The following is an 8,947-nucleotide window of genomic DNA, read 5'->3' on the forward strand; positions in this document are numbered from 1 at the left end:
AAAGAGAGTGGGAGAGAGAGACAGAGAGAGAGAGAGAGAGAGAGAGAGAATACAACCCATATTTACTTTCACTATTTGCAAATCGTTACAACACTGTATATAGACATAATTTATTATTTTGGAAATTTGTGAGTGTAATATTTACCGTTCATTTACCGAGAGAGAGAGATACATGGGAGATACATGGGAGAAGTGGTTTCCAGCCAGGTCACCGTGAGAAAGACAGAGAGAGAGAGAGAGAGAGAGAGAGAGAGAGAGAGAGAGAGAGAGAGGGAGATACATGGAAGATACATGGGAGATACATGGGAGAAGTGGTTTCCAGCCAGGTCACCGTGAGAGAGACAGAGAGAGAGAGAGAGAGAGAGAGAGAGAGAGAGAGAGAGAGAGAGAGAGAGAGGGAGATACATGGGAGAAGTGGTTTCCAGCCAGGTCACCGTGATACAAGTCAGTATCCGACGTAAATCCATGTCTGAGGACGTTGGGACGTGGAAACTGGCCACTAGGGGCAACAGTGAGCACTGATACCTGGTTGGTTGTGCTATGGTGTTTTGTATGGGGATGGCAAATGTGTCAGATTCCAAAGGTTGCAAGTTTGAATTCAGCGATAGTAAATTGTTTTTGAGATTTTTGTTTAAAGCCTATCCCAAATCCTAACCCTTCTCTTTAATGCCAAAACTTAACCCTGAACCTTTAGAATTCACAGTTAATGCCTAAACCTAATCTTAAACACTTTGAAATTTGACATTTGCAACAACTTCTGAGAAACAAGGATGAACGTCTAATTCTGACGTGAGACTGTGAGAGCTGGCTGGAGTTTCTGATGCCTATCTGGGGCAATTATTCAATGTTATTTCAATGAGTATAGATGGAGAGGAAACTAAATGTACTGTATACAAAAACACACACACACACATACACACATACTCACGGCCTGTTCCAGATGAGTTGCTGTGTGTGATAATATTCTGGTGGGAATGTGACACTGCATGTTAATACTGCCTTCACGCTTTGGTTGAGGAACACAGAGCCTCTAATTGATGCTAAACAAACTGCTGACCCAGACTGAGGCTGATGGTCCTGTCACTGCAACACACACACACACACAACCCCCCCCCCCCGACACACACACACACACACACACACTCTGGCACACACACAAACACACACAGTCATGTGCGCACACACACACACACACACACACACACACACACACACACACACACACACACACAAACACAGACAGAATGCAATCTTCCACATCTACAAACCATGCTGCACATACACCATAACATGATTACATATACAATCACATCACTCAAAATACAGTACCAGGCAATAGTTTGGACACACCTACTCATTCAAGGATTTTTCTTTATTTTTACTATTTTATACATTGTGGAATAATAGTGAATACATCAAACCTTGAAATAACACATATGGAATAATGTAGTAACACAACATTTTTTTTAACAAATCAAAATATGTTTAATATTTTAGATTCTAGCTATCCTAGCTATCCTTTGCCTTGATGGCAGCTTTGCACACTCTTGGCATTCTCTCAACCAGCTTCATGAGGTAGCCACCGGGAATGCATTTCAATTAACAGGTGTGCCTTGTTAAAAGATCATTTGTGTAATTTATTTTCATCTTAACGCGTTTGAGCCAATCAGTTGTGTTGTGACAAGGTAGGGGTGGTATACAGAAGATAGCCCCATTTGGTAAAAGACCAAGTCCATATTATGGCAAGAACAGCTCAAATAAGCAAAGAGAAATGACAGTCCATCGTTACTTTAAGACATGAAGGTAAGTCAATATGGAAAATGTTAAGAACTTTGAAAGTTTATTCAAGTGCAAAAACCATCAATCGCTATGATGAAACTATATCTCATGAGGATCGCCACAGGAAAGGAAGACCCAGTTACCTCTGATGCAGAGGATAAGTTCATTTGAGTTACCAGCCTCAGATTGCAGCCCAAATAAATGCTTCACAGAGTTCACGTTTTTAATGTATTAATTAATTTGACCTTCATTAAACCAGGTAGGCAAGTTGAGAACAAGTTCTCATTTACAATTACGACCTGGCCAAGATAAAGCAAAGCGGTTCGACACATACAACGACACAGAGTTACACATGGAGTAAAACAAACATACAGTCAATAATACAATAGAAAAATAAGTCTATATACAATGTGAGCAAATGTTTGTATGTTTGTTGACTTGGCTTTCGAAGACCTTAGAAAGGCAGGGTAGGATAGATATAGGTCTGTAGCAGTTTGGGTCAAGAGTGTCCCCCCCCTTTGAAGAGGGGGATGACCGCAACTGCTTTCCAATCTTTGGGAATCTCAGATGACAAGAAAGAGAGGTTGAACAGGCTAGTAATAGGGGTTGCAACAATTTCGGCAGATAATTTTAAAAAGTGAGGGTCCAGATTGTCTAGCCCTGCTGATTTGCAGGGCTCCAGATTTTGCAGCTCTTTCAGAACATCAGCTGACTGGATTTGGGAGAAGGAGAGATGGGGAAGGCTTGGGCGAGTTGCTGTGGGGGGTGCAGTGCTGTTGACCGGGGTAGGGGTAGGGGTAGGTGGAAAGCATGGCCAGCCGTAGAAAAATTATTATTGAAATTCTCAATTATAGTGGATTTATCGGTGGTGACAGTGTTTCCTATCCTCAGTGCAGTGGGAAGCTGGGAGGAGGTGTTCTTATTCTCCATGGACTTTACAGTCTCCCATAACTTTTTTGAGTTTGTGTTGCAGGAAGCAAATTTCTGCTTGAAAAAGCTAGCCTTCGCTTTTCTAACTACCTGTTTATTTTGGTTTCTAGCTTCCCTGAAAAGTTGCATATCACGGGGGCTGTTCGATGCTAATGCAGAACGCCATAGGATGTTTTTGTGTTGGTTAGGGGCAGTCAGGTCTGGAGAGAACCAAGGGCTATATCGGTTCCTGGTTCTAAATTTCTTGAATGGGGCATGCTTATTTAAGATGGTGAGGAAGGCATTTAAAAAAAATAACCAGGCATCCTCTACTGACGGGGTGAGATCAATATCCTTCCAGGATACCCCGGCCAGGTCGATTAGAAAGGCTTGCTCGCTGAAGTGTTTCAGGGAGCGTTTGACAGTGATGAGTGGAAGTCGATTGACAGCTGACCCATTACGGATGCAGGCAATGAGGCAGTGATCGCTGAGATCTTGGTTGAAAACAGCAGAGGTGTTTTTGGAGGGCAATTTGGTTAGGATGATGTCTATGAGAGTGCCCGTGTTTACGGCTTTGGGGTGGTACCAGGCACGTTCATTGATGATTTGTGTGAGATTGAGGGCATCAAACCTAGATTGTAGGATGGCTGAGGTGTTAACTTCTCTAGAATAGGGGACAGCATTTGGAATTTTGGATGAAAAGCATGCCCAAATTCAACTGCCTGCTAATCATCCCCAGAAGATAAGATATGTATATTATTAGATTTGGGTAAAAAAACACTCTGAAGTTTCTAAAACTGTTTGAATCATGTTTGTGAGTATAAGAGAACTTATGTAGCAGGCGAAACCCAGAGGACAAGCCATTCAGATTTTTTGTTGTTGAGGTCACTCTCTTTTCAATGGGGTTTCATTGGGAATCCAGATTTCTAAGTGACTTGCTTGCAGTTCCTACCGCTTCCACTGGATGTAACCAGTCTTTAGAATTTGGTTGAGGTTATTCCTTTGTGTAATGAAGAAGTATGGCCATCTTGAACGAGGGTCACTTCATGTGTACTGTTTGATAGAGGCGCGTGACCAGAAAGCTAGCGTCAGTTTGTTTTCTTCCTGTATTGAACACGTCTTCAATTTTATCGATTATTTACTTTACAAAATACATAAAGTTGTATTACAAAAGTAGTTTGAAATGTTTTGGCAAAGTTTACAGGTAACTTTTGAGATATTTTGTAGTCACGTTGCACAAGTTGGAACCAGTGTTTTCCTGGATCAAACGCGCCAAATAAATGGACAGTTTGGATATATATGGACGGAATTAATTGAACAAAAGGACCATTTGTGATGTTTATGGGACATGTTTTGTGCCGCGCCTGCTGGGTTGAAAAATGCTTCTCTCTCTTTGTTTACTATGGTGCTATCCTCAGATAATAGCATGGTTTGCTTTCGCCGAAAAGTATTTTCGAAATCTGACATGTTGGCTGGATTCACAACACGTGTAGCTTTAATTTGATATCTTACTTGTGTGATTTCATGAAAGTTGGATTTTTTTAGGAATTTATTTGAATTTGGCGCTCTGCATTTTCTCTGGCTTTTGGCCAAGTGGGACACTACCATCCCACATATCCCAGAGAGGTTAACTTCTTCGAGATAGGGGGCGCTCTTTTAATTTTTGGATAAAAAACGTTCCCGTTTTAAACAAGATATTTTGTCACGAAAAGATGCTTGACTATGCATGTAATTGACAGCTTTGGAAAGAAAAAACTCTGACGTTTCCAAAACTGCAAAGATATTATCTGTGAGTGCCACAGAACTGATGCTACAGGCGAAACCAAGATGAAGCTTCAAACAGGAAGTGAGCAAAATTTTTGAGGCGCTGTTTTCCATTGGCTGTGAATGCGCAAGGAATGAACCTACACTTTCTGTCGTTTCCCCAAGGTGTTTGCAGCATTGTGACGTATTTGTAGGCATATTTGGAAGATTGACCATAAGAGACTACATTTACCAGGTGTCCGCCTGGTGTCCTGCGTCGAAATTGGTGCGTAATCTCCAGCTGCAAGTATTCTTCCATGTGATTCAGAGGAGAAACCAGACTTCCACGAACGATATATCATCGAAGAGATATGTGAAAAACACCTTGAGGATATTATGATATTATGGAGTTAATTTGGAAAAAAGTTTGACGTTTTGATGACTGAATTTTCGGGTTTTTTTGGTAGCCAAACATGATGAACAAAATGGAGCGATTGCTCCTACACAAATAATATTTTTGGAAAAACTGAACATTTGCTATCTAACTGAGAGTCTCCTCATTGAAAACATCTGAAGTTCTTCAAAGGTAAATTATTTTATTTGAATGCTTTTCTTGTTTTTGTGAAAATGTTGCATGCTGAATGCCAGGCTTAATGCTATGCTAGGCTATCAATACTTTTACACAAATGCTTGTTTAGCTATGGTTCAAAAGCATATTTTGAAAATCTGAGATGACAGTGTTGTTAACAAAAGGCTAAGCTTGAGAGCTAATATATTTATTTCATTTCATTTGCGATTTTCATGAATAGTTAACGTTGCGTTATGCTAATGAGCTTGCGGAGATAATTACACTCCTGGATACAGGTTTTTTTCGTAGCCAAACGTGATGAACAAAACGGAGCGATTTGTCCTACACAAATAATATTTTTGGAAAAACTGAACATTTGCTATCTAACTTAGAGTCTCCTCATTGAAAACATCTGAAGTTTTTCAAAGGTAAATTATTTTATTTGAATGCTTTTCTTGTTTTTGTGAAAATGTTGCCTGCTGAATGCTAGGCTTAATGCTATGCTAGTCTATCAATACTCTTACACAAATGCTTGTTTAGCTATGGTTCAAAAGCATATTTTGAAAATCTGAGATGGCAGTGTTGTTAACAAAAGGCTAAGCTTGAGAGCAAATATATTTATTTAATTTCATTTGCGATTTTCATGAATAGTTAACGTTGCGTTATGGTAATGCGCTTGAGGCTATAAATAGGATCCCGGATACGGGATTGCTCGTCGCAACAGGTTAAGCATGTTCCAGTTTAGGTCGCCTAGCAGCACGAGCTCTGAAGATCAATGGGGGGCAATCAGTTCACATATGGTGTCAAGACCGCAGCTGGGGGCAGAGGGTGGTCTGTAGCAGGCGGCAACAGTGAGAAACTTGTTTTTAGAGAGGTGGATTTTTAAAAGTAGAAGTTTAAATTGTTTGGGTACAGACCTGGATAGTAAGACAGAACTATGCAGGCTATCTTTGCAGTAGATTGCAACACCGCCCCCTTTGGCCATTCTATCTTGTCTGAAAATGCCGTAGTTGGGATGGAGATTTCAGAATTTTCTATGGTCTTCCTAAGCCAGGATTCAGACACATCTAGAACATCCGGGTTGGCAGAGTGTGCTAAAGCAGGGAATAAAACAAACTAAGGGAGGAGGCTTCTAATGTTAACATGCATGAAACCATGACTATTACGGTTACAGAAATCATCAAAAGAGTGCCTGGGGAATAGGAGTGGAGCTAGGCACTGCAGGGCCTGGATTCACCTCTGCATCGCCAGAGGAACAGAGGAGTAGTAGGATAAGAGTACGGCTAAACGCTATGAGAATTGGTCATCTAGAACGTCCGGAACAGAGAGTAAAAGGAGGTTTCTGGGGGCGATAAAATAGCTTCAAGGTATAATATACAGACAAAGGTATGGTAGGGTGTGAATACAGTGGAGGTAAACCTAGGTATTGAGTGATGATGAGAGAGATATTGTCTCTAGAAACATCATTGAAACCAGGTGGTGTCATTGCATGTGTGGGTGGTGGAACTGAAAGGTTGGATAAGGTATAATGAGCAGGGCTAGAGGCTCTACAGTGAAATAAGCCAATAAACACTAACCAGAACAGCAATGGACAAGGCATATTGACATTAAGGAGAGGCATGCTTAGTCGAGTGATCATAAGGGTCTAGTGAGTAGTGAGGTTGGTTGGGGTAATGACGTTTCAGACAGCTAGCCGGGCCATCGATAGCAAGCTAGCATAGGATGGATGTCTGTTTTTAGCCACCTCGTGCATTTCCGTCGGTAGATTAGTGGGGTTCTGTGTGGTAGAGGGGATAAATCCAATTGGCAAAATAGATATAGTTATGGTGACCCAAGAAAAATTGTCCGATAGACCTATTCAGATAGCAGCCGATAAGACAGCTAACAATTAGCGGGCCGCAGATGGGCATCCAGGTAACGTCGCAATGGAGGGGCCAGTTGGATAACTCCCTCGGGCAGATAACGGCGGTAGTCCAGTCGTGAAGGCCCGGTGGGGGTCTGCATTGGCAGTAAAACGGATTCGGATAGATGATTGTGGCCCATGAGTGGCTGATGGAACTCTTCAGCTCGCTAGCTCCGGAATCCATTTGGGGCGGCAGGGTATCCTAGTGGTTAGAGCATTGGACTAGCAGCCGAAAGGTTGCAAGTTCAAATCCCCGAGCTGACAAGGTACAAATCTGTCGTTCTGCCCCTGAACAGGCAGTTAACCTACTGTTCCTAGGCTGTCATTGAAAAGAATAATTTGTTCTTAACTGACTTGCCTAGTAAAATAAAGGTCAAAAATGTAATAATAATTGATGTTTGCTCCGTGATCGATGTAAGCCAATAGTCACACGAATAGCAGCTAGCTGCAAGATCCAGGTGTAAATGTCCAGAGCTTGCGGTTGAAATCCAGTGATATGGAGAGAAAAATTAGCCCGGTATGTTCTGGTCTGAGTCGCATTGTACAAAACTGGCGATAGCTTTTCGAGCTAAAGGATAGCTGATGACCACAAAACCGTGGTTAGCTGAATACTACATTAGCCAATAAACTGGCTAGCTTCTATTGTGGATTTCATATTTGAGGTAAATAATACTTTATTTATTTTTTAATTGGTGAGGCGGGTTGCAGGAGAATGTTTTGAAGTTGAGTTTTTGGAAAAGAAAATATATAAAAGATATGTGAAGAAAGATGTAAATATATTTATACACGGGACACGACAATATGAGGACAAAGGACGTCGGACTGCTATGCCATCTTGGTATGAGAAGCAAGTAACAGACACATCTCGACATCAACTGTTCAGAGGAGACTGCGTGAATCAGGCCTTCATGGTCGTCGAATTGCTGCAAAGAAACCACTACTAAAGGACACCAATGAGAAGAAGAGACTTGCTTGGGCCAAAAAACACGAACAAAGGACATTGGACCAGTGGAAATATGTCCTTTGGTCTGGTGAGTCGAAATTTGAGATTTTTGGTTCCAACCGCCGAGTAGGTGAAGGGATGATCTCCGCATGTGTGGTTCCCACCGTGAAACATGAGGAGGAGGTGTGATGGTGTGGGGGTGCTTTGCTGGTGATACTGTCTGTGATTTATTTAGGATTCAAGGCACACTTAACCTGCATTGCTACCACAGCGTTCTGCAGCGGGACGCCATCCCATCTGGTTTGCACTTTGTGAGACAATCATTTGTTTTTCAACAGGACAATGACCCCAAACTCATCTCCAGGCTGTGTAAGGGCTACTTGACCAAAAAGGAGAGTGATGGAGTGCTGCATCAGATGACCTGGCCTCCACAATTACCCAACCTCAAACCAATTCAGATGGTTTGGGATGAGTTGGACTGCGGAGTGAAGGAAAAGCAGCCAACAAGTGCCCAGGATATGTGGGACCTCCTCAAAAAGCATTCCTCATGAAGTTGGTTTAGAGAATGCCAAGAGTGTCATCAATGCAAAGGGTGGCTACTTTAAAGAATCTAAAATCTAAAATCTATTTTGAGTTGTTGAACACTACATGATTCTATGTGTATTTCATAGTTTTTACAATGTAGAAAATATAAAAAATAAAGAAAAACCCTTGAATGAGTAGGTGTGTCCAAACTTTTCACTCATACTGTATATACACACAACCACATGACAATATTCACACTCAAATTCCTCTTTGGTATGTTATGGATGCCTGAGAATGAAGTAAAGCCATCTTGTCCCTCCTTGGTGTCCTTGATATATTGAGGTGTACTTGGGAGTGTAAAGGGAGGAGGACAGTTGGAGTGTCGGGGGATCTTTGGGTAGGTGGGGGGCCTGCGGGGGCAAACTTTTTCTCATCCCTTGCCACACATGCACACACACACACACACACACACAGACACACACACACACACACACACACACACACACACACACACACACACACACACACACACACACACACACACACACACACACACACACACACACACACACACACA

At 41.9% G+C, this 8,947-nt stretch overlaps 1 long non-coding RNA gene across 1 annotated transcript; it reads left to right on the forward strand.

The window, feature by feature from the left end:
* The first annotated feature begins 7,235 nt into the window (after nucleotides 1–7,235).
* On the forward strand, nucleotides 7,236–8,565 carry LOC149976962 (uncharacterized). Its single transcript, XR_016487484.1, has 2 exons — nucleotides 7,236–7,933; nucleotides 8,184–8,565. It is a non-coding gene; the product is annotated as an uncharacterized LOC149976962 (long non-coding RNA).
* The last annotated feature ends 382 nt before the right edge of the window (nucleotides 8,566–8,947 follow it).

The sequence above is a fragment of the Oncorhynchus mykiss genome, chromosome 16 (genome assembly GCF_057628025.1).
Source record: "Oncorhynchus mykiss isolate SJ-2025 chromosome 16, ASM5762802v1, whole genome shotgun sequence".
Taxonomy (NCBI): Eukaryota; Metazoa; Chordata; class Actinopteri; order Salmoniformes; family Salmonidae; genus Oncorhynchus; species Oncorhynchus mykiss.